Source organism: Mytilus trossulus, chromosome 2, assembly GCF_036588685.1.
Source record: "Mytilus trossulus isolate FHL-02 chromosome 2, PNRI_Mtr1.1.1.hap1, whole genome shotgun sequence".
Taxonomy (NCBI): Eukaryota; Metazoa; Mollusca; class Bivalvia; order Mytilida; family Mytilidae; genus Mytilus; species Mytilus trossulus.
Window position 1 is genome coordinate 54,387,098 of NC_086374.1, and position 27,230 is coordinate 54,414,327.

General features: G+C 30.6%; 3 long non-coding RNA genes across 4 annotated transcripts; all 3 read right to left on the minus strand.

Annotated features, from left to right (window-relative positions):
- Window positions 1-1,521: 1,521 nt before the first annotated feature.
- LOC134707585 (uncharacterized) lies at window positions 1,522-7,027 on the minus strand. 2 transcript variants are annotated; one of them, XR_010105730.1, is made up of 6 exons: window positions 6,957-7,027; window positions 6,037-6,101; window positions 4,202-5,414; window positions 3,407-3,476; window positions 3,018-3,076; window positions 1,522-1,920 (listed from the first exon to the last, which is right to left on the minus strand). It is a non-coding gene; the product is annotated as an uncharacterized LOC134707585 (long non-coding RNA). The 2 variants fall into 2 exon arrangements; XR_010105729.1 differs by lacking the exon at window positions 3,407-3,476 and having other exon boundaries at window positions 1,523-1,920; window positions 6,957-7,020.
- A 1,896-nt stretch (window positions 7,028-8,923) lies between these two features.
- Window positions 8,924-10,378, minus strand: LOC134707586 (uncharacterized). Its single transcript, XR_010105731.1, has 3 exons — window positions 10,308-10,378; window positions 9,952-10,013; window positions 8,924-9,052 (listed from the first exon to the last, which is right to left on the minus strand). It is a non-coding gene; the product is annotated as an uncharacterized LOC134707586 (long non-coding RNA).
- Window positions 10,379-21,224: 10,846 nt separating this feature from the next.
- LOC134707588 (uncharacterized) lies at window positions 21,225-26,141 on the minus strand. The gene is made up of 3 exons (XR_010105732.1): window positions 26,121-26,141; window positions 23,554-23,810; window positions 21,225-23,326 (listed from the first exon to the last, which is right to left on the minus strand). It is a non-coding gene; the product is annotated as an uncharacterized LOC134707588 (long non-coding RNA).
- Between the last annotated feature and the right edge of the window lie 1,089 nt (window positions 26,142-27,230).

Genomic DNA, 27,230 nt, shown 5'->3' on the forward strand with positions numbered 1-27,230 from the left:
AATGATCAATTCTGTAAGGTAGTGCTTAAAGCATCGTTTATTTTGGGTCTTATTCAAACCAGCAAAGAAATTACACAAAAAATTCTTAAAAAAGTTGAATGATGATGATCGACACCTAATGGAAATATAAATCATCTGCATGTGTGTCATACCGTGGACCACAGAAATCTCTTCCCCCTTTACTTATCCAAATTCAAATGAAATGAGGCTGGTTTTTCAAATATATTTTATTTACCAATTATAATTATTATGATATATCACAATGATACAAAATATCCAAATGAAACCAAACACAATCTGCTTTTGTTAGGTGTGTACGAATATCAAAAAACAAATTGATTCTAGGGATATGATTTTGGACACGTCTGTAAATTATCTCTACAATAAAAAGGAGGAAAAGGATCTGCATCATGGGTTTTGTATCATTAGCATAATATTACATTTATACAAAATAAATGTTGACATTACTGAGGATTCTATTTATTTTCGGGGTTGTTTTTATAATATTGTTTTAAATACTAATTAGGGGGAGATAATCCTAATGTAATTTCCAATTAAATAAGCATTATGAATTAAATTAAATCATGTCTAATTTTTGATACATGTATTAAATTCTGTAAACAGAGTAATTATTCTTTGTTTAATAAAAAAAACCTTTTTATTGCTAACCAAACTTATAAAAGAATTCCATAAACAACAGAATCCTCAATTAGTGCCAACTTTTAAAAATGACATTAAAAAATCATTACAATTCTTAAACAAAGGAAATTAAAGCTATGTTTATGCTACAATAAAAATACATGAATCAAATTATTTTTTGAGAAGGAACTCAACTTATTTACTGGGTTATAAAAAAACAAAATAGCAGAGACGTGGATTAAGAGGATTTTTCAGTGGGAAAAATTTGGTTTAATATTTAGGGAATCACTAAAACATGACTGGAGAAGGGCCCCGCTGATGCAGTCAGTGGCCCCCATATTCCTGGAAAATTTCTGGATCCACCACTGACTAAATATCTTGATCTGTGCAAAAAATTATTAGATCACCAAGGATATGTTTAACAATTCATTTCATATTTTTGATCACATGCTGTTTTAAAATAAAAAGTAAAGTTTATTTACTCACACCAAATTTCTAAGCATATTAATCTTTATTAAATATCCCCCCCCCACCAAACCCCTTTCGGAGGAAAAATTTGGTTGATTGTACAGGAAATGACTGGTGTTGGGCCCCTTTATGTTAAGTTCTGGATTCGCAAATAGGTAAAGTGAATAAGTGTATGATATGTTTGTTTATCCATCTACAACTTTAACCCACAATTATCAAGATTAAATGGGACTTTCTCTAAACTTTCAAATAATCTTCAGTATCTGCCAACACTGTGTTCCATTGTTTTCACTTCAAAAAGGTTGGGAAAACCCAAAATTTCATTATAATAAATTAAAAAACATACTGCCTTTAGTACAGAAAATCAGCTGAAAGTTTCAATGAAAATCTACCAGCTGTGGATGAGAGCTGATGATGGACAAACAAACAAACAATACAAATCTTCTTTAACACCCCATTTCAAAGGCATATTTATCGGGATGTCTCCTCTCCCTGTTGCGGGAAAAATTTTGTTTAATCAATTGCGCTGGCCCCCTCTAAGAAAGTCCTTTAGGACCCCGCAAAATTTAAGTTTTAATGATTCATCAATTAAAAAACAATAATTGAATGCAAATGGAATACAAATAATATAAGTAAAAAAATATCCAATTTGAAACTCAATACAGGAATAAAAACAATTTGTTTACAACTCATTCTGCCACAAGATTACTGTCTAAGGATTCTACTAAAAAAAGATAGTAACAGTTCAGCCATGGTTTGCAGGATATTGTCTGAAGATTGTACCACACAAGGCAGCAAAGGTGACACTTTCAACTGAAAAGAAATAAAGTCAAGTTTTAATTATTGTTTGATTTCGAATTAATTATTATTCTGGAATATAATAACATTTAATGTGCAATTTTTCAAATAATAAAAGAACCTGATATCACTGAATGTGAAATATAAAAAATAGAAGATGTGGTATGATTGCCAATGAGACAACTCTCCACAAGAGACAGAAATTTAAAACAACCATAGACTGTATGACCGTCGACAATGAGCAATGCCCATAAACCATTATCAAGTCAACTATAAAAGATTCCCAAAATGACATCTGTAAAACAGTTCAATCAAGATAACTAATGGCCTCATTTATGTACAAAAAATGAACAAAAAACAAATATGTAACACATCAACATACAACCCCAGAAACAGGCTCCTGAAGACAAAAATAAACTTTCCAAACTTTTCTGAGACTTAAGGTGGTGCCTTACACTACAGGGAGATAACTCTGTAAAATCAGCTAAACGTTTTAATTACGTTGTGTTATTTAGGGAGGATTAAGCTTTTTAATGATCAAAAGTAGTGTTTGTAAAACTGCTATATAATCAGTGTAATTTATCTGATAAAATAGTTCGTTCAACGTTTTTGAAATTTTTATGTTTTTGTCAAAGGGTCAAAAGTAATACTTTGTCAAAATTTTATGAAAATATAAACGAGCCAAATTAATTTTAGTGAAAGTTTTGGGTATCACCTTAACATCAATTTTCCATGAGTAATTATTTGAAATATTCAACATGATGAATGCAGAAGCTGCTGATAAATTCACTAAACAAAAAGTTAAAATAATTGAATACGGTATGTTATTTGTTGTTTAGTTGACACTTACTCCACACAAAATTTATGTTAAAAATGTAGGAATAAAATTCTTTTGAAAGTTGAAACGAATATATGAACCACTGAATGTAAGGCAGTTATTATGCATCTTTTTATAAAAGCTATTTTTTTTACTTGATATCAGGTTATATCCCCTTCATATTTCTTGTTCAGGAAAGGGACAAAAAATCAGTAAAAATGGATACATAGATATCTAGGGCATAGATACATGTATAATTAAAATTTAAATTGTTTGTTGATTAATAAATTCTCACCTTAAACAGCTCTCTTTACTCCTCAAGCAAGTTACCCAAAGGAAACTTGTGATGCTAACCTGTAAAACAAAGTTCAAGGTCAGTTATTCGCAACTTTAAAAAATATATATAGATCATAATAATTGATTAAAAGTTCTCGAATAACATACAAAATTCTGTGAGAAAATAATTGGTATTCAAAATCAAACTAATGGTTATGTTTTCTGCTCTTTGTATGTTTTTTTTATCTCTCCAACTCATTCTCGATTGCTATTTTCAATTCTATCAAGTTTGCAATACAAAAATAAACTTGTACTTTATCATATAGTATAGTATTTCAAACCTTTAAAGAAACAATTGATATCAATTACTATTAAATTATGAAAAAAACTAAAAGCTTGTATACCTACCATCATGTTAACAATATCAGACATTCAAGTCTTACTCCCCACACCATGAAAACATTGTAATTTCAACAACCTGGAAAAAATGTTTCTAAGATTAAATTGTACATAAGATTTTTTTTAAAAGTGTAACAAAATTATGCCTTGTCACATTTCTTATGAATTTGTCTTATACTATCATTTTCTGTATGTTAACTTGATACCTAAGGTACAAAACAATTCAATTGAATACAAGTTGTTGTTCACATCCATTTGTATTTTTGTGCATCTGATGAGTTGAGCCTTTTTCAACTGATTTTTATAGTTCGTTCTTATGTTGTACTGTTATACCACTGTCCCAGGTTAGGGGGAGGGTTGGGATCCTGCTAACATGTTTAACCCCGCCACATTATTTATGTACATGCTTGTCCCAAGTCAGGAGCCTGTAATTCAGTGGTTGTCGTTTGTTTATGTGTTACATATTTGTTTTTCGTTCATTTTTTTTACATAAATAAGGCCGTTAGTTTTCTTGTTTGAATTGTTTTACATTGTCTTATCAGAACCTTTTATAGTTGACTATGCAGTATGGGCTTTGCTCATTGTTGAAGGCTGTACAGTGACCTATATTTGTTAATGTCTGTGTCATTTTTGTCTTTTGTGGATAGTTGTCTCAATGGCAATCATACCACATCTTCTTTTCAATGTGTTATAAAATTGTTCAGCATTGATGTAGATGTCCTCAAAATCAAACCCATTATAAACAAATAATTTAAAATGCCTATAATAATATGATCATTAGTTTTGTGGAATATTTCAACTCACCACATATTTTTCATGGTAAGGCCTCAGACTGGGTTGAAGATTTAATTGACCATCTTCCTTAAGAGCTGCTATCCTAACCTGGAAGGTGGTTTATGTCCTCATCTTATTGTCCATTTGCTTTCAGAAATAACATTATGTAAAAATAAATATCAGATGCACTTTTTAAGTCTTTTGAAATTTCACCTAATCAATTGTAGTTACCCACAATTTCTCCCACCCTCCAAATCTATAGCTAGAGCTCTGCTTACATTTTTTTTTATTTACAGAACTCTAAATAAAAGTAATTTTAGCAAGTATACATCTAATATTTAAAGAAAATGTGTACAAAAGTGAATATTTTAATTAAAAAAGTTATATTCCATATAAACACTCAGGAAATTTCAAGTATAATGAGTATAACAAAGGAATTACCTCCCTTTTGTCCTGAAAATTTCACCCTGTTGAGACTCCACACCCTTTAAATATTTGACAATACAAAATTTGTATAATTAAAATAAAGAAATAATAATATGTAAAAACTACAACACATTTCAATAAAGGGATGCGCTTTAGCACATGATACGGCCGTTGCTCTTTTAAGTTTCACCAAAACTGCATAAAATCCCCCTTTTTTAAGTATAAAAATTCATTACTTGAGAAAACGTAAAATCTAAAATTAATAAAAAGGGAAAGGGAGCTTATGTCAATTGATATAAACAATTCACCAAAGTTTCATGGACATTGGTGAAAGCCTTTTTGAGTTATTGTCCAGGTGTGAAAAATCCCCCTTTTTTATGAATAAAGCCCCATAAATCCAAAACTTAAAATCTGGAATTTATAAAAATTGAAAGGGAGCAATAACAAAATGTATATAAAAATTCAGGAAACTAAAAAAAAACACTTTACATATTTTTTTTTAGATTCTCCATTCTAAACCAACTGGAGGCCTTTTGACTAGACAGACCATTATTAAGTTGACCAGTAAAATTTATCTGTTCCATTTCATTTTCAAAGTAAAAATGAAATAGAGATACAGGGGGTGGGGGAATAACGAAGAAGATCTAACAATTGTAAATACAAGCTTCCAATCTAATTGAAAATGGAGAATCTTTACACCTTTTTTTTTTTTTTTTTTTTTTTTTATAAAAAATTACATTTTTTGAAATATATACAAAAAAAATTTGAATAACATTCTTCAGTTTTATCACATAATCATTGCTGCAGCCACAGCTTCCTGAAATAGAAATAAACATTCTTAAACATATTTGTCAAAACAAGATCAAACCGATATACCGATTTATACAATTATTAGCAAAAAAGGATGATAAAATCAATGGTTGATGTGCATCATGTTTATTTTCCTTTATTAGTTGTATGAATTAATGCATTGGTTTTCTAGTTTGAAACTTTCACATTTTGTTATGTTCAGGCAGGGCCTTAAAAACTGGTACTGTAAAACCAGAAATTATTGCATGCTATTCTTGTGATTTTTCAACAAATGGACAAATATGCAAGATAAATAATCCCAAGATTTCAGAAAAATCTGGCCTCAAAGTTTTGCATTAGAGATTAGATTTATAAATACAAGTTCCTATTGTGATATTCAACCAGTTACATTATTTACATTCATATAGGTTTTGCTCATTGCTGAAGGTCCTACAGTGATTGTAATTTGCTTCTCTTATTGATAGTTGAGTAGTTGGCAATCTTATAACATCTCTTTTTTCTTAAATACCCAATCCAGATTACCAGTATAATTGAAACTATTAATTTGGAAAATATTTCAAAATACATGTGTTCATAAAAAAATACATGGTGAATTTAAAAGTTCATTAATCAATATTTTAGTTTCTTACCATAAAATTCAGCTCCAATGGCCGTTTCCCAGCTTCAATCCTTGCAGACAAGCTGTGGTGCTAACCTGAAATATAAAATACAAAATTGTTTTAAAGGATAACTTCTGAAATACTGTATCTATGATATATAAAATGGGTTATATATGCGATAGGTTTTGAGAACATTGGTTAGACATCAATCCAACAACACAATTCAATCCTAAAAGGAGTAGGCTTAAAAGGGTTAAGTTGGCCCTAAGAATTTTTTTTTTTTTCAAATCAAGCCCAAATACTACAAATTTAACATATATATTGTTCTGGTATCATTATTGATACAAAATAAACACTTCATTTTGGCACCTGACACTATAAACTATTAAGTTATGACATCTTGATTATGCAATTCTGGTGTATTCACAAAAGCGCCAATTAAGGTCCAATTTTTCACAATTCAGAACAGTTTTTAGCATATCCAGTAATAGTTTACGTCTTTTTATTTAAATACATGTATTACCCTTGGTTCCTATAAGTTACGAAACATTTTGGATCAAAGGTATTCTTTAAGCTTTTAGGAAGAAAATTCACAAAATTATAGCATTTTGATAATATCTCCCAATATAGCTAATTATGGAGACTACAATGTATTATAAAGAAGCGATTTATTTTAAGTCACATTAAGTTTCTTGAAATATATCCATTTAAGATCCAAATTGGGGCCCCTTTGATATTCTATGATAAAAGTTGAAATTTAAAATCTATTACATGTATAAGGCCATACTTTGCCAAGAGACCATTGTCATATAATACTGATAAAATAAAGAGTATATACTGTTGACCAAACTCTTATAAACCTTTAACCCTAAAAAAGTCAGTATTCAATTTAAAATAATCTTATTTATAGATTTTTTTTTTTAAACAGGATTAACAATACTGGTACCTACCTACATATTAGCTGTATTTGACCACCAAGTCTTATTCCCACACCATGAAAACATGCCACAGAAAGTACCTAAAAAGAAATTAACACATTTATTAATTTTACAAACCAATTTCTATGTCAACCTAAAGATTGATTTACACATTTTTCTGATTTCTTACTTCAAGTACCAATAGTATAAAATCCACATATTTTGTAAAGATTGAAAAACAAACAAAAGTAGTCAAGGTTTATGATTTGAATTCTGCACTCAACTAATTTGAATAATGAAAATGAGTTGTCTCCCATTGAATGAACAAATCTTGCTGTTAATTGTGCTAGTCTCCCCTTGAAAGTTAATTCCTATCTTAGAATTTACTCCTGCAATTGTAATAGAAATTCTTGTTAATGTACAATCAAGGGGTACAATCAAAATTACGTGATGGATATACACACACCGGAAGTTACAGTCGAACTCGCCGCTTGAAAGGTTAGTAGTTGCATTTTCTTGTTTATATCAATTAAATTTTGATTAATAAGTTGGCACACCGAATGTCGGATAGTATGTAGTTTTAAAATACACAATTGTTTTTGCTAGAAAGCGTGCAGTTATTGAAAACACTTCGACACAGTTCCAAATTTTCAACGAATTTTTGTGTCGAAGCGTTAGCATTAACTGCACGATTTCCAGCAATGATAATTGTGTATTTCAAAACTAGATAGTATCAGACATTCCGTGCACTACCTTATTTATTAAATTTCATTGATATAAACAAGTAAATACGACTACTACTCTCAAGCGGTCTGCTCGACTGTTAGTTCCGGTTTGTGTATATCCATCACATGATTTTGATTGTACCCCTTGACAATGGTATCCCAAAATATTAAACTGGTAAATAAATTATTGAAAGATGTTTTTCATGCAGAAAATAAGGATGAATATGTACATTTAACAAATATTTCTAGAAAATGTATAGAAATTGTTCGACTTCAATAAACTTGCCTTCTCAATTTCATGGTAAAGCCTCAGACTTGGTTGAAAATTTTATTGACCATCTTCCTTAGAGCTGCTCTCCTGGCTGCCATCATTATCTTAATTGCAATCTTTTCGTTTTTGGTCCATTATTTATAGAAATAAATAAAAAAAATATCAGATGCACTCTCAATTAATCATGTATCTTGAAAATTTCACCAAATCAATTCTACCGATAGTGTCCCATAATTTCTCCCACCCTTAAATCTATTATCTGGAGCTCTGTTTACATTTTTTTTTATTTACAGAACTCTGAATAATAGTCATTGTTAGCTAGTATACATCTGATATTAAACAAAAAACTTATACATATGAATATTTAAGTAAAATAATAAATTTAAAAGAATGAGGAGTTAAACAGGAGAATAATTTATTACCTCCCTTTGCCAAAAATTTCACCTGTTTAGAGTCCACATCATTGCTATATCTAGCAAAAATACAAGATGGTATAGCTATAATAAATAATAAATAATTTGATATAAATTATTTAAATAATTAACAAAAATATTTAGTACATAATTGTTCACCTAGGTGGTTCACTTCCATTACTCCGATTTTCTCAACCAATTGAAAAAATGGACACCAAGATATATAACAAATCTTGCTTATTGTGGCATTTAACACTAAAAATCTGAATTAATCTTTTCTCACCAAGATGTTTTTTTAATCTATGCGTCTTGTGAAATAATCTTTTTTATAGCTAAAAACACTGCAAAAAATAACAAACTAATGAAGAAAAAAAGAGATACATCCAACAAATCAGAAAACCAAAATGTACATTTTAACAAAATAACATTATTTTTCTTTTTTTTTTAGATTCTCCATTTTTAACCTTCTGGAAATATTTGATAACACATTGACCATAATTAAGATATCAAGAGTAGGTCTAAAAGTAAAAATTATGAAGTATCAATTTAGCCAACAACTTCCAGCTTTGTTGAAAATGGAGAATCTTTACAATTTTTAAATTTTTTTTGGTAAAAAAATATGAACATTTTTTAAAACATACACAAAAATAGTCTGAATTACATTCTTTTTGGTTTCAGTTGTATTGCACAATAATTTCCTGCAGCCACAGTTGAAGTCACCTGAAAAAGAAATATACATTCTAATATCTTTCAGAACAATATTCAATGCAAAGGAATAAGTAACTAGTTAATAAATGCACTTATGATGCATAGAACAATAGAACATTGCTTTTACTTTGCTTTGAAGTGATTCTGTAGACTGAATTTACAAACAACCAGTCTTCAGTAGCAAACAAGGGATGACAAGTAGTTGGTTGTTGTTCGACGTATTTATAGATTATCGTTGAGATGACCAATGATAATCTGTTTATCGCTATTTTACCTATGACGACCTTGTCAATTTCAATGTCAATTTTGTTAGCAACGCCACGTGGTCTCCTTAGTTTCTAGCGATAATTTTTCCATCTCAAGCGAGAAGCATGATATGAAAATTATCACAAAAAAGATCAAAGGAAAAATGCACAAAATAGCGATAATTGTTATTATTTCATGGTTTCATTATAAATCAAGCTGTTGGTTTTCTTGTTTGAATTGTTTTACATTTTGCCATGTTTCTAACTTTTAAAGTTAACTGTAAGGTATATGTTTGGCTCATTGTTGAAGGCCATAGTGACCATTTGTTGCTTACATATCATTTGGTCTCTGGAAGATAGTTGTTTCAGTGGCAATCATACCACATGATGGTCCACATCCCATTCATTATACAATGTATATACGGGAACAATTTTAGAAAACTTACAGATAGTAAGATTTTCTAAGTAACTGAATAATTTTTAAATTTCCTTTATTTATCTTGATACCTCCCTTTAGATTATATCACAGTTATAGTTCAAGAAAAATTCAAGTTTACTACGTCTCAAGATCTGCATAATTAAAATATAATACTTCTTTGCATAACATTCTAGGGTATTTACATGTTCTTGGATAAATGACTCATTAATTTATGTATTGGTTCTTACCATATTAGTCAGCTCCAATGGCCATTCTCAGCCTCAATCCTTACAGACAAGCTGATGCTAATCTGAAATATAAAGTGTTAAGTCTTACCAGAATGGTTTCAAAAGATCACTGTTACCATATGAAATTATAAAGAAATAGGTTATATATGTGTAATAGAGGCTGAGAACATATATTAACTAGATAGCAATCGAACAAACTAAATAATTAGGTTCGATATTCAAAATTACGTTATGTTTGTACTGATAAAAAAAAATATGCGTAAACTAGAAACCAAACTCTTAGAAACTTTCAAGCCTGAACCACATAAAACATTATAAAACATTTATTTTATTCGAAACTGTATACTGGCACCTACCTATATACTAGCTGTATTAGACCTCCAAGTCTTATTCCCACACCATGAAAAAATCTCACAAAAAAAACCCTGAAATATATGAAAATTTACAATTTATATACTTTATATTTCAATTTCCCTGACATTTACCAAACATTATTCCAATTTCTTACTATAACATAAATAACTGTAAAATCAATATAAAAGATTAAAATCAAAAACAGTAAGTCTTAAGTTTATTGATTGAATTTTCAACTCCACAAAAATAATAATTTAAATATATTCCATTGTTTATAAAGGTAAATTATGAGTTATCTCCCATTGAATGGCAAAAATAACATTTTACATTAGCAACATCAACTCTATCATATGCCCTTAATATACAATTTTTATCAAATTACTGATTGTATAGAAAATGTTTGGCTTAATTAAACTTGCCTTCTTATTTTCTTGGTGAAGCCTCAGACTTGGTTGAAGATTTATGTAACCATCTTCCTTGGAGCTGCTGCCATGGCTACTTTTCATGCTTTTCAACATAATTCTTTGTGATAACCAGTTCACTGAATCCATTTTAATATTCCAATGTCCTTTCCATTGTATATAATCCAATATACAATTGTCCAAAGAATGTTCCAAAGCATCTCACAATATTTTCTTTTTACATTCATGGCAGCATGGAAGTAATTCTCAATATCAAAAATAATTGTTTGAACTCATACATAAAACAGTAAAAATATCAGATGTGCTTTTATACATGTAATTTGAATTTTGAAAATTGACCAAATGTTTTTTTTTTAAATACCCACAATTTCTCTTTCCATTTTTATTTAGAACTATGTTTACATTTTTTTTATTTACATAGCTCAAATTATTGCTCTTATATTAGTTAGCAGACATCTGATATGTAAATACCTAAAAAAAGGTTATAAAAAAAGAACAGAATATTTATTGGCTAACACCTATAAATCACAAACATTTTTTTAATATTTTGGAGCATAGTTTAATAAAATTTCCCTTGTTTTAAGTTTCTCTTCACACACATCATAAGTATGAAAATAATTCTACAAAAATTGATCATAGCCTGAAGTAGCTCAGTTGTGCAAGTTCATATTTTCCATCAACAAAGGAGAATGGTCTTTACTGAAATTTAAATATATGGAAATATAAAAGGTCAAACATTTGTGATGACGATTAACCTTAATCAATTTGCATGCTCATCATGTGAGTTCTAAACAAAAATTGTTACATTCTTACAAAGGTTTAAATAAAAATCTCCTAATTCAAGAATAGAAAAAATTATAACTGCAGGAGTTGATTACACAAACGAGTACTGTCTGTAAATTTTAATAAAATTTCACAAATTTCGGGAAAATGGGGGGAAATTTCTCAACCAGTTTCATACTAGGAATAACACAACTTCAACGTGAGTGCAATCTTCCTTTGAAGTTTCAATGGTAAAAGAAACGCTGATAATATAAAATACAAATATAATACAAAATAGTGGTATGTTGTAAGAAATCTTTACATTTAGGATAAAATTTAGGATGAAATATTGTAAACTCAAAAAATCCTGTTTCTTTAAATTAAAAAATAATTGTCCAAATTCAAATTCCATGTAATAAAATCATTAAACTAGAATAGTTGAAGGAAATAGTTTCAAAATTTACAGTTCAAAAGTAACATTTTTGTTCCCAAATTAAGTTTGATACATGAACCATATTAATCGGTGATGTCATAATTTGTTTTTCATAAGAATGCTTTCAAAAAATTTAAGAGAAGAGAAATCACTGATATCTTGACATTAATAGAGATGGACTGACACAAGGTAAACTTTGGAAATGACTGGTTCCTTAAATGGAGGATAACAGTCAGAACTAGCTCCTGTCAATACACAAGACAGGAAACACCTCTTTTCTGCCATTTGGAAACAAATCCCATGTAATAACGTAAATAGTTTTTTCCATCTTCAAATGATAAAAAAGCAATTATTCTCCCCCAGGGGTGGTTCCAGCCATTTTTAAAGAGATGGGGCTCCCACCCAGGATAAAAAGCAGGGTTCAAACTAGGTTCTGTTCTCATTTAATTGCAACCAAAAAATTTGTACAGGTTCTGCAGATCCCAGTGTCTCGCTTACTTTTGCTGTTAATCCCAGGCTCAACAAAAATGAGGGGGGGGGGGGGGGGGGGAATATCAATATTCCTCTCAGACTATCATTTGATTGTAAGAAGCTTCTGTCCAAGTTTGGTAAAAATCCAGAATAGTTTATGAATCTAATAATTGTTTTAAAAACTTTAACTTCAGAATATAAGGTTAAACTAAGTCCATTAATAAGCAAAATACGGAAAAACAGGAAATAAGTTTTAACTATTTTTTGTCTAGATACTAGCTTTTGATCATAAACAAGCTTCTGTCTAAGTTTGTTACAAATCCAGAATATTTGAAGAAAGTTATTAAAATTTTAAAAACTTTAGTGAATGTATTGTATCCTGGCATTTATAAGTAGGATATGGAAAAATTAATTTGTTTCATTTACAAAATTTACTTCTGGGTACTATCTTATGATCATATACAAGCTTCGGTGGAAGTTTTAGAAATCCAGAATAGTTTTAGAAAGTTATAAAAATTTCAAAAAACTTAAACTAAAGAGTGAATTTTTGTGATCGCCAATGATGACGCTGCTGACAGAATGTAGGATGGCTAAGTCTCATGTTTTTTTCAATTAAAGTTGAAGGCTCGACAAAAAGTATTAATGGTCTAAAAAGAATGTTAAATAAAATTTGTTGAACAGTGTTTAATCAAATTTTGCAGAGGTACATGCTTCCAATTGGCTTCCCTCAGAGTTACATGCCTCTAAATGGGACCGCGCTGCCAGGGGTACTGCTTCTAATTAGCTTTAGCAGACAGAGGTATATATGTACTGCTTCAAATCAGCTTCGCAACAAGACAGAGGGTATGTGCTCCCAATTAGCTTCACTAAGAGGTACATACTTCCAATTGGCTTCGCTCAGACAAACGTACTGCTTCCAGTGTCGAAATGGTACGGTATGCAAGTCTGTACTATATCCAGCCTAGTAAATGGTACATAATTGCAAGTCAAATGTCGTCCAAATATACAAAAACATATTTTATTTAACATTCTTGATCTAGTTTATTTTCGCATCTACCTTCACTCTCCTATTTATAATTTATCCTGATGGTGACATTGTGAAATGCAAATTATCATTACAGGATTCTGCAGTTCCCTATAGTTTCAATCCTGATGAAGGTGCCATAGGATCCAAAATATGGCTATCTTATCAAATTCACTTTAGCAATCCCTTAATTTTTTTTATTATCTTTTGATTAAAAGAAGCATGTCCTAGTTCTGTCAAAGTTTGGTAAAAATCCAGAATAGTTTATGAATTTAATAAATATTTTAAAAACTTTAACAGCAGACTGAATGTTATGTTAACTTGAAGAAAAACTAAGTCAGTTATAAGTGAAAAATACAGAAAAATGGAATTTTATTTTTACAAAATTTACTTCTGGGTACATGTACTATCTTATCATCATAAACAAGCTTTGGTCCAAGCTTGGTACAAATCCAGGAGAGTTTAAGAAAGTTATCAAAGTTTTTAAAACTTTAACCACAGAGTGAATGTAATATTTCCCAGGAGAAAAACTAAGTCCAGTTACAAGTAAAATACGAAGAAATGGAATTTTATTTTTACAATATTTACTTCTGAATACTATCTTATGATCATTTACAAACTTCTGTCCAAGTTTGGTATAAATCCAGGATAGTTTAAGAAAGCTATTAAAATTTTAAAAACGTTAACCACAGAGTGAATATTTGTGGACGATGCCAATGACGGAATGTAGGATCGCTATGTGTCACTTTTTCAACTTAAGTCAAAGGCTCGACAAAAGGAGGATACAACCTCTCCAGAACTCCCACCCTCTGAATCTACCACTGCCCCTAAAGTATGGTACATGATCTAATTTGAACCTGCTTAGTTATAAAAAAGGAGATGAGGTATGATTGCCAATGAGACAACTATCCACTATCCACTAAAGACCAAAATGACACAAACATTAACAATTATAATATGTTTAAAGTGAATATTGGTTGCAATTTTTAAAAGAAATATAAGGGGAATTTCGAAAAGAAATGTCAAAATCTTGTCATGATGAGTAATTGTTAAATGTGACGAAAAAGTTTAAATTAAAAATAGTTGTTAATTATGTACTGATAATTATAAACCAAATAGTTATACCAAACATTTTTAAGAATTACACTGATTTTAGAAAAATATGATGCCGAATGGAAAAATGTCATTTTTAGAAATTTCTTAATTAAATTAAATTTGAAACAAGTTATCTCCCTTGCTTAAAAGTAAAAGTTTTCAGCTGTGTAAAGACAAAGCAAAGAAACAAACAACTATTTCGCTTAAATACAACATTCGAGGCTAATTGATGAAACTTGATTACAAATATTTTTCAAGCAAAATGTGAATACTGTGGATTCCTTATTATTGACAGTTTTTTTTATTATTATTATTCATGTGAATGACAAATTTTAGGTTTTCACAAAATTATTTTTTGGGGGATTTGTATGGAGAATTTGTAAAATGTCTGAATGAAAGCATATTATTGGGGGTTAGAGTTAAAAATGAACCCAAGAATGATATATTTGAAGCAAAATAATTAGATACTTCTGTTTAATACTAGGGATTTTTATCTAAATAACTCTAGGAAATGATGATAGTTTCAGATAAATAAGAATGAAGGTTTAAGGGGGGTATTTGAAATGATTTAAATACTTGTTCTTCCCACTTGGTCAAAGCATTAAGTGAATTTAATTTAAAAGGTAGATTATAATTTTGAAGCGTTACTTTTACTTCACCATTATCTAGTTAGCAATCAGTGCTTTTAAGAAACAGATACCCTGAAACAATTTTGATGACGCTTAAGTATATAACATTTTGGGTAATTTTTCACAATAAGGTATTTGAATTCAATCTAAGATACAAATATATTTTTAATATTTTGGTTTCCAATACATCATAATATGTCAAATATAATTTAAAATTTGATTAAAGACCTTTGTTAATGACATTGTTTCGAAAATTATAAAACTTTTTTACAGATTTAAGCTCAATAATTTTTTTAATACTTAAATTACCAAACAAATATCAAATATTTTCATTTCAGAATTACATATAAAGATTCCCTCAAAAGCAGAACACCATATCCTGAACACTTGAAAACCATGACACCATACAAAGAACCAATGAAAAAACAAAAGAAACAACCAGACCCTAGCAACTGCAAGCTACTCCAAAGAGAAACTATGTTAGTAATAGATAAGAAACGCAGCGCTCTGAGCTCAATGTATTTCTGAAATGGTCATTTGATATTTGCTTAAGTCTTCAAAAAAAAAAATCAAGATGAACATTAATGTTCAGCTATGAAACTTTAAATGCAGATGACAAACTTTAATTTAGTTTCAAGTACAAATGTACTGTTATTCTCCAATTTGACAATCAAGATGTATTGAAAACAGTAAAATATTTAGGGAAGTTGTTAAATTACAAAACTGAAATTTCAGTTTTATCATTTAAACGAGTGTATCACCAAAAACTGCATGAATTGTTTTGAAAATTTCAACCACCCGAAAGCACTAACAATGCAAACAAGACAATGTTTAAAAATGTTTTATAAATATCTGTTGATCATTTGATCCAAGGACCTTAAACTGTTTTACAACCTAATAAACCTCATCCTAAGTTATTTCAACTATTACCCTTTCTGCATTGATCAATTTGATAAAGAAATTAAATAAATGGGCGTTCCACTCTGGGTTAATCTCCAACCTCTTTTTTAGCTTCAAATGTTGTTGCATATATAAGTATGGAGATTTGTCACATTGGCACTCATACCACATCTTCCTATATATATCAATTTAACTATTGAAATTGATGGGCAAACCATTTTGCTGCATTTCAGAAGAAAATCTTGTTCAATGATTAAATAGTGTTGTAATCAAATGAAATCAATCTTCTTCCACGGTTTTATCATTTAATATCCAGTTTTTAATGTATATTATAATTTGTATGCCTGAATCTTTTTTTGAGTTTTTTCGGTCAAATTTCTAACTTGGTTGTTCACATGAAATGCTTAATAAAAATCTCTGTCATTTATGTATTCAAGCTGAATATGTTCTCAAAAAAAATACTTTTTGGTAATTTTTAAATATGAAATGAAAATTATTCCAGAATCCACCGACAAGAATCAAATAAGTACCACTTGTATTTATATCGGCATATTTATCTCAATATTTTTAAATTATGAAAAGGTGTCCATGGCTTTAATTAATCAAATTATTATTTGGCTACAGTTATAAATTATTGGATGAAAACTTTTACAACAAAAAAAAATTGCTCAACATAATCTTCCAGAATCGTTGATGGTGAATGTTTGGGATAATCATAAATTTTTTTTTTATTACAATATCAACTAATTTCAGAAATTCAAAATCTTATTCAATTAATCTGAACCAAACCATATTTTCCCCAATTACTAAATACATTGCAGACATATCTTAATTTTCAATCAGTTTTTTACCACTTCCCAAGGGTAAAATATACATGAATTTGATCTTGGCATAGTGTACCTGAATTTTACTTCACAAATTCAGAGCAAAATTGCATCATTTGTTGAAATACCATATCGTATTGATACCCTTATTTTATACAACTTGCCTCCCCTTCTAATTTAGTGAATTTTTATTTCGCTACTCAGTGGCAGAACTCAGAACTTTTCATGAGGGGGCCCCCTCTAGTCATACTACAGTGATTCCTTATATAATCAACCAAAAGGAGTATGTTCGATAAGGTCCTAAAATGGCCCCCTTTTTAGTGTAAATTTCAAATTCAGATTAATCGACCAATATCACGATAAATTACAGCTAATCCATTGACTAGCTAGGATATACACCATTTTGTTGGAAATTTTACGTTTCTGCGTTTCATTATGACGTCACAAGTTGAACTCATATTGATTTTCACGAAAAAATCAATGAAAATGGGTAAATTTCCATAGATTATTGGACAGGAAATATAGAGCGCATACGTCAACAACAAAGATCTTTTAAAATAATGTTTGTGAAGACATTTCACACGTCTTATTTGAATCTTAAGCTTGTTGACGCCTGCGCTCTATGTTTCCTGGTCCTTCATTTGGTTGCAATCTGGCTTATTTTGACAAATTTCACCAAAATCCCTTATTTTGACCTTTTTGGGATGTAAAAATTAACGTGTTAGAAGTAAACTTTGACAAAAACAGTTCTGTGTAACTTTCTAACATGTCTTTAAGGCAACTTGAAACAGTTATTGTCTTGTTACCATGAACTTTATAATTGGGGCCAAATATGGCTCTTACCGAACTTACTCCTTTACCCACAAAAGGGGGGGGGGGGGGGGGGGGGACAAGGCTCACTGGATCCACCTATGCTACTGTCATTCAAGATATCAGTGTTTTCATGTAAACCCGAATCATAATTTGTCATTTTACCTTATATTTTGTGTAAAAACCAATACATTATTATATTCTGGAACAGTTCAATTGTAAAAACTCTTAGAAGCATATCTTAATTTTCTAAAAAAAAAATATAGAAATTTTTTATTTGTAATCTTTTATTGAACACATTTATTAATTTGGTTATGCATGAAAAAGGTTTGAACATTTATTTTCATATTCGTTGATTAAAGTAAATTAACATTTCCAATAAAAAAAAAATTATTCAAGAAATTATTTACTAATTATTTTTGATAGTCCAATGGAATTTTCAAAAAAATTCAATATGTAAAACATTTTGAAGAAAGAGATGAAAAACACATAAAAATTTCATGTTGCATTTTGACAATTTTTGATAGAATAAATGCAGCACAGAATGAAAAAAAAACATTTTACTTACACAAGTAGTAGATAAGTTAACATATCAAATACTTGCTAACATTCTGTGGTGTCTGAGATCACCCTTTTTTTTGTTTTGGTTGGTGCTTGGTGTCAGATCATTTCTGGTCTTTGGTAAGGTTGTTGTGCCTGAAAGCATCCCTGATCTTTGGAAAGGTTGGTGCATGGTGTCTGAGATCATCCCTGGCTATTTAGTTTAGTTGGTTGCATGGTGCCTGAAAACCTCTTAGGTCTTTGGTTGGGTTGGTGCTTTTTGCCCTAGTTCATGTCTGTTCTTTGTTTTGGTTGGTGCCCAGTGCTGGAGATCATCCCTGGTCTTTGGTTGAATTGGTGCTTGAGAATCTCTCAGGTCTTTGAATGGGTTGTTGCTGTATAATATTTTGTTGTCAGTGTAGACAATTTTCCGTCACTTTTTTTGGTTATGTGTTGTCTTTTTTCACCACATGGTTTGAGATTGTACCTCTTGTTGATCAAAATATCTGACTGTTTTGTTTGAATTTTGAGGATAGTAGTAAAAATACTATTAGAGATATGCTATTCCCAGATGTTCCAGGACATGGATACCTTCATGATTACACTGTGTGTGCTGCTTCCTTGAAAAAAGGTGAAAACAAGATGTCTCATGTTAAATTTTGTGAGGTAGGATATTTCTCGTGTTCCAGGGTGTTCTCAAATTACACCAGTTAATACTTCTGATTGATTTGTTCTGTGGTTTTAACTCATTGACAAAAATACACAGAGACAAAAATAACAAATACTGCATACCTATACATCTTCGTAAGAACTCTGAAATAGATAAGAAGAAGAAAGATTAGTTATTTGCACTTCCATAAAAGAAATCTATATGCCACTCTTCTTCTGTCACAACATAGCCAAACTCTAGGGTGTATGACTGAGGTTGCATCTACAACAAAAACAAATTTGTAAATTATTAGTGTTTGAGAATGTTGGTGTCACTTCCATCAAATGAGTCCATGACTGAAACATCCTCTTGGCTGCATCTGCAAAAACAAATCTGTAGTGTTGTAGAGAACGTTGTTGTCACTTTCATCAAACGGGCCCTTTAACAAGCTCATGGTAGAGTGATCTTGTTACTATTGTATAGTGCTGCGGAAACTCTGCGCTACCCTCCCTGGCCTAGTACAACGGAGTCTATCCAACGTCTATGACTGTAACATCCCACTGCTGCAATCTGCGAAAAACAAAATAATAGAATTAAACATCTGTTGTTGAACTCTGAAATGAAATAAAAATACATATACAACATTACACATATAAGAAAAAAATCAATTAAACTTTATTTTATTTTCTTTGAGGTAAATTTCAAAAATTAAATACATATTTTTTTAATATAACTTTGGTATCTTCCTTTTTTTTATGTAGCTCTTGTTGACCATTATACCAGACTGTTTTAACTATTAGAGGTATTGTATTTCTAGAAGTTCAAGGACATGCACACATTCTTGACTACACTGTGTGCTGCTTCAATGAAAAAAGGTGAAAATAAGATGTCGTGTTAAATTTTTATGAGGTAGGATATTTTTTGTGTTCCAGAGTGTTCTCTCTCAAATTACACTAGTCAAACTTATTACTTCTGATAGATGTACTGTTCTTTGGGTTTTAACTCATTGACAAAAATACACCAAAAGACAAAAAATAATAAATATTTTATACCTATGCATCTTTGTAAGAACTCTGAAATGGATATAAGAAGAAAGATTAGTAATTTGTCACTTCCATAAAAATGGACATACAGAAGTCTATATGCCACTCTTCTTCTGTCACAACATAGCCAAACTCTAGGGTGTATGACTGAGGTTGCATCTACAACAAAAACAAATTTGTAAATTATTAGTGTTTGAGAATGTTAGTGCCACTTCCATCAAATGAGTCCATGACTGAAACATCCTCTGGGCTGCATCTGCAAAAACAAATCTGTAGTGTCGTGGAGAACGTTGTTGTCACTTTCATCAAACGGGCCCTTTAACAAGCTCATGGTAGAGTGATCTTGCTACTATTGTATAGTGCTGCGGAAACTCTGCGCTACCCTCCCTGGCCTAGTACAACGGAGTCTATCCAACGTCTATGACTGTAACATCCCACTGCTGCAATCTGCAAAAATCAAAATTATAGAATTAATAATCTGTTGTTGAACTCTGAAATGAAATATAAATACATATACAACATTACACATACATGTATAAGAATAAAATCAATTAAACTTTATTTTCTTTCCTTTGAAGTAAATTTCAAAATTAAATATTTCTTTTTTAATTTAACTTTTACTTTATTTTCCCACAAAATTTAGCTTTGTAAATGTTGTAAAAATACACAAATTATTAGTCTGTTTCTTTTGTTACCTTTTCTGAAGTTGGACACAGACTTCTTTTTAATGAGTTTTACGGTGCAAATTGCTGTTTGTTTTTTCTACATTGGCTCATAGAGGTATAAGTGTGGGTTGAGATCTCTCAAAACATGTTTAACCCACTGCATTTTTGCACCTGTCCCTTGTTAGAAGCCTCTGGACCTTGTTAGTCTCGTAGGTTTTTTAATTTCAGTTCATTTTAATATATGTTTGAGTTTAGTATGACATCCACTTTCACTGACCTAGTGAACATTTTTGTGTAGGGGTCAGCTGAAGCCTGCCTCCAGATGCTGGATTTTCTTGCTGAGTTGAAGAGTCATTAGTTGATTCGGCTGTTTTTTGCTCTTTGGTTGGGTTGTTGTCTCAGACATAATTCTTTTGTATAAGATTTGTACTTTGCAAATAATTGCACTCAAGTGAGTAAAAAATTTTTACCACTGAAATAATATTTTTTGTTGGCAAAACCGTTTTATTTTGACATTCTGTTCTTTTTATTATCTGACCAAGCTGAGCAACCATCTACTACAATGGTTCTTATTAAATGTTGTATGCATACAGACCAAAATGAGGTTGAATTGTGGTTTTGGAAAAATATGAAATCAGCAATGCTTTTCAGACCATTTTTACCAATTTAACTATAAAAATGACTGTTAATAATTACAAGTCATTTCTTCATTATTCCACTTTTATTAATATTTATAAAAAAAACAAAGTGCTGTTATTGTTTATCTAAATCATTGCAAATGCCTCTTTAAGTGATAAATTATCTAAATGTATTTTTTTTAAGCAGAAGGTGGCTAAAATACACAAGATAATGATAATTAAGTAATTTTTATAACAATTTGAAGCTCCTACCTAAGCTTAGGAATTTGATGGTTTCTTTAATGTTTTTTGAGTGAAAGTGACAAGCTCCAGGGGAGGATCCAGCCATTTTAAAAAGGGGGGTTCCCAACCCAGAGTAAAGGGGGGGAGGGGTGGGGGAGTCAAACTATATGCTCCCATTCAAATGCATTGATAGGCCCCAAAAAAGGGGGGTTCCCAACCCAGATTAAAAGGGGGGGTCCAACTATATGCTCCCCTTCAAATGCATTGATGGGCCAAAAAAAAGGGGGGTTCCAAATTCCAGACCCCCACCCCTGGATTCACCACTGAGCTCATTGTGTAAAAGGCATATTCTATTGTGCAAACCATAAGCCTTGCTATCAACAATAAATTTGGTGAAAACTTTATCAAAAATGAAAGTCAAATCTTCTTATCACTAAAAAAAAGGTTATATTGCCTTTTGTTCAAACTCATTTACACTCTGACGAAACTAAAAAAAAAATCAGTCAAAGTCAATCAAATGTTTAGCATTGACAATGCATATAACATTTCAATGGAACTAACGTACATAAGGTTCTTTGTGACTCAAGAGGTGAAAGCCCATAAAACTACTAACAATGACGAAATGCTTTCCATGTCTCCAACAAAGTTGTCACTAGTACCATTCAACTTCAATCAACATTGTGTTTGTCTTAGTCAAAGTCAAAGTGCAGTGCTAGTAAAATTGTCTCAACAGAGTAGAAATGAGTAAAAAATGTTTTTGAAGATACTTGAACATTTATAAAATTATATTTATTTCAAGATGTAGGACACACGTTTGGACATTTTAGTGTGTTGATTAGGGTCTCCATGCTGTGGTATTTTGTTAGAAGAATGGCATCCTACATCTTAGTCTTGGAATTTATTTTGAAAAATGAAGAAAATCTTTTGTTGATTGTAAGCATGGCAAAAGGCAAAACAATTTCTGTATTTCTTTTATCTTAGTTATCAATTATATATGTGAGGGGGATAGGACCTATATTGGGACTCAGGAATCTGGTATTTTAAAGCACAGGATTTAGGGATTGACCCCTTCAGGATAAAGTTGGTTTTTTTTAATTTCTTGATGTCAGGATCTAAATTTATTTAAATTTCGGGAGCTCAGGATTTTGTGTTTTTAAGCCCGGGATTTCGGGATCAGGACCCCTCTTTAAGTTTTCAGAATTATTCCATATGGTCAGAGTTATCTCCCATTGATCAAACAACTCCATATTTACTTACATTGTTAAATTTTGAAGATGACCAGAGCAACTGAATTAATTCTAAAGACCATTCAGGTAGTGGCCATTTTCCTCAATGATAAGAGTGACATTTTTCTCTTGTTGGGGAGTCAAGATTTCCATTATTTTTTTAAACCATAAATTGGCTTATCTAAAATTTGAAACCCCTCAATTTGAAAAGTTTTCTGTATGAAATTTTGTCGTTAAATGATTAGACATTGCACAAAACAGGCTCAAGCTTTATTTAAAAAAAAAATTTCACCCTGCAACATGCTCATGTGCTTAGGTCAGATATTTGTGTGTATGTAAGTTATTTGTCAGTCTGTTCATTTTATTCACAAATATTTTAGACTTTGGATGATTTACAAGTTCACGTATGGTATAAACATCAGACTATAGTTGAAACCTCTAGATGGTTTTGGTTATTTATTTTCCTTTGGTCACTGTCTTGTTGGTGTATACCCTTGATCCCCCATTTTCCATAATGATGCTTAATATTTAACCAACAATAAGAATACTCACCAAGTATAATTTATGATGAGGTTCTTACCATACTCTTTGGTAACCCCAAATATATTTAATACATTGCTTACTCTTCAAGGTCATACGGTTCTTCTTTCTGCTCAGTTGTTTGGTCCCTACAAAATATCATTTTATTTTAATATATGAAAGGATTGAAACTCAAAACTGTATTGTTCATCCTTTTTTAATAAAATGTTTATTCAGTCACATGTTTTCCTTGGTACATCTCCTTTAATCAATGCCATATTTCACCTCATTTCTAATATATTTATTTCAAGAAAGATAAAATTAAACACCACTATTATCCTATAAAACAAACCTCAAAATTTTAACCAATACATACCTGAGTAATCATTTCCAATGCTGTAAAGCTTCATCATAAACTGATTGATGAAATGCAGCTGGCTGATTTTCTAATCATTGTAATGTTGACTATAGTCTGATTCTCTAATCATTGTAATGTTGACTCTAGTCTGATTCTCTAATCATTGTTATGTTGACTATACAGTCTAGGTGTCTGTAAGTCTTCACATTTCTCTGGTTCAACAATTCATCAAAATAAGACTGTTGCATTTTGTGGATAATAGTCTTGTAAATTCTCTGAAAAACCAAATGTAATTAACTTTCATATAAAAAATGTATTCAGAAGGTATTGCCAACAAATTCAGTTGGTACACTGTCAGTCTCCTAGACATATACATGAATGTGTCCCCTATTCCTGTTGTTGTAGGTAGATACTATTTGGAAGCAATACCTGGTCAAGTTACATGGATCTTTCAACTTGAAATGCATGATATATTTGCCACAGGGGGTTATGCACCCACAATCAATCATGAATTTTACCATGGTTACAGAACTTATAGTTACAGTTCGATGATGTTTATACAAGAATAATTACATTAGATGTATGTTTCATTATAATACGTTATTGTGATTGGCTAATTGCACATCACATGTTATTCCGTAAGCAATTGCATGAGACAATAACATTTCATTCATGATGACACGAGGTCCCACAATAAAGTGCACAGGTGAATTTAAAAATTAAACTTTATGAAAATCATGTTTTTATAATCCTAGCTAAAAAATGTAATTATAAGTATTGAATGCTTTTTTTTGTAACTTTATAGGGTTGTAAAAGCGTTGACCGTGCGTATATTTTTAGAATGAAGCGCTTCCGCACTTCATACAAAATGTACTTCGGTCAAGGCTTTTACACCCCAATAAATTTACAAAAAGAAGCATTCAATTCTTAAGTAAAAGCTTGAAAACATAACAACTCTAATAAATCAATAAACTTAAAGAAATGGGGTAAAGTCATCATATTGTAATTTCACATGCAACATGAAAAATTAGTGAAATCATTCAATTCTCCAAAAGTAATTTTTTGGAACTTTTAAAATCTAAAATCCAACACAGATCACATTGAATCAATTAATTGCCTTAAAATTCTTTCAAACATAATTCATGTCCCCTAATATTCTAATGAAACAAGAATGTGTCCATAGTACAGCGATGCCCCACTCTCACTATAATTTTCCATGTTCAGTGGACCGTGTAATTGGGGTCAAAACTTTAATTTGAAATTAAAATTAATAAGATCATATCATAGGGAACATGTGTACTAAGTTTCAAGTAGATGTGACTTTAACTTCATCAAAAACTACCTTGACCAAAAACTTTAACCTGAACTTTGCACTTTCATTTTCTATGTTCAGTGGACCATGAAATTGGGATCAAAACTATAATTTGGCATTAAAGTTAGAAAGATCATATCATAGGGAACATGTGTACTAAGTTTCAAGTAGATGTGACTCAGTTTAACTTCATCAAAAACTACCTTGACCAAAAACTTTAACCTGAACTTTGCACTTTCATTTTCTATGTTCAGTGGACCATCGTAGGTGGGGCATAAAAATACATAGGTCTTTGTCCAAGTAAAAATCAATTTAAACTGATTTGGCTTCTAATTCTAACCTATTGATCACACGACCATATATCGGTTCAAATTCTAACCTTTTGATCACATGACCATATAGGTGTTACACAACAATCTACTCATTTCACACTTTAGCAACTGGCTGTGCAGAAAAATATCTACTGACAAAGGACATACTGCAAATAAATTATGTAACTGAACTTTACTCAGATCAATAACAAAAACGTGAAAAAAGTGTTAAAACAATTGAGATTAAACCATGTACATAATATTTATTACCACCAAAACGGCTGTAAGTAAATCAAGGATCAAGGACAATATAATGGAGAATCAAGTCTTCTACTTTTTGAATTATGGCTTTATCATCTTTAAAAAATACAAATAGACTGCATCTACTATAAACTTGAAAACTGTAAACTTGAAATATAATTCCATGTATCAGTAAAATACGAAAAAGTAAAATAAATATTTTCAAATCTTTGCAGCTATCGATAGTTGAGCAAAAATATGCCATCTGCATTTTCAGTTGGTGCAACCTTTTCAAACATCACGATACTTGCTACAGCATCGACTCAGGTACTTGTTTTGTAGTAACCGGTGCATGCTCTAGTTTTTTTGTTTTTTTTATTTATTCCGATGTCAATGAACACGATTCATTGTTGGTTACTTGTTGTCCAGTGGCAAATATTTCATGCATATTCAGGACGATCAATGAACACGAGCCAACTTAATAAATTTCATCAGATAGTCTTCTATATCATATCTTAAGTTCTAGAAAAAGATTTCAAAAGTCGTGTTTTGATCACAGGCACTTGTTTCTGTCAATATGGGGATTTACTATCCATACCAGTTTTTTTTGTACTGGTATGGATAGTAAATCCCCATATTGACAGAAACAAGTGCCTGTGGTTTTGATCCATATTTTTAATAATGAAAATAATCTGGGAAAATACCAAGGGGTTAATATCTACCTTGAGTATGTGTGGTTTCACCACAGGAATCGGAAGTTCTATCAATAAAATTCTGTAAATAATAAGGTCGACTATCAATAGAGCTTCTCGTAGAGAAGTTCTATCAATAAAATTCTGTAAATAATAAGGTCGACTATCAATAGAGCTTCTCGTAGAGAAGCTTCTCTACGAGAAGCTCTATTGATAGTCGACCTTATTATTTACAGAATTTTATTGATAGAACTTCCGATTCCTTTGGTTTCACGAACAGTTCAAATCAAATATTTTGCTTCTGTAAACTGCATGTGTCCATCTTGTTCGTTTGAAGACAAAGTGCTATTTGAAACACTTCGGCGGGAAGTTTTCCACTGGTCAACAATGAAGGGTCTAAAAACTCCAAACCAATGAAAACTCACAAAATAAGACACACCCTCGGTATTAAAACTGCTCACAAAATTTATTTGACAACAGCTAGCCTTTTTTAACAATAAAATTTAGATCTCAAATCGAGCATAAAAAGGTGTGATAATACATTTGATATAAAAATGACTTGTAAAGATCTTTATTATCCTAAAGACTCATGAAATTAAGAGACCGTGGCATTTTATACATAAACAGTTACAAATAATAAATAAGAAACAACACGAACTCCATTAAAAAGTTACAATTAAATATGTATCATAATCTAGTTGTTCTTTATCACTTAGATCACATTTTTGTTCCAGATCCATCAATAGAACAAACACTACCAACTTCAATTGGCAACTTGTGACTTCCACATCTAAATTTATTAATAGCATAATATTTCTCAAAACCAAATTCAGTCTTACAATTCTATAATTAATACACTTAGGTGAGTTAAATATTTGTGCTTTCCAATTTTCAATAAATTTTTCATGAAGAAACTGTTTAACTTGTCTTGACAGAATAACATTTCTTTCCATAGTTTGGTTATTCCTACAATGATTATAACCACATTCAAGTAAAATTTCGTTGATACATGGTAACCATTTAGAGTGATACACATCATCTTCGTCAAGTCTATATAACATATCATATCGTGCGTGATATTTTCTTTTTTTTACCATTTGAAATAAGTTGCAAAAAGACAACCATTCTGGCTTTAATACA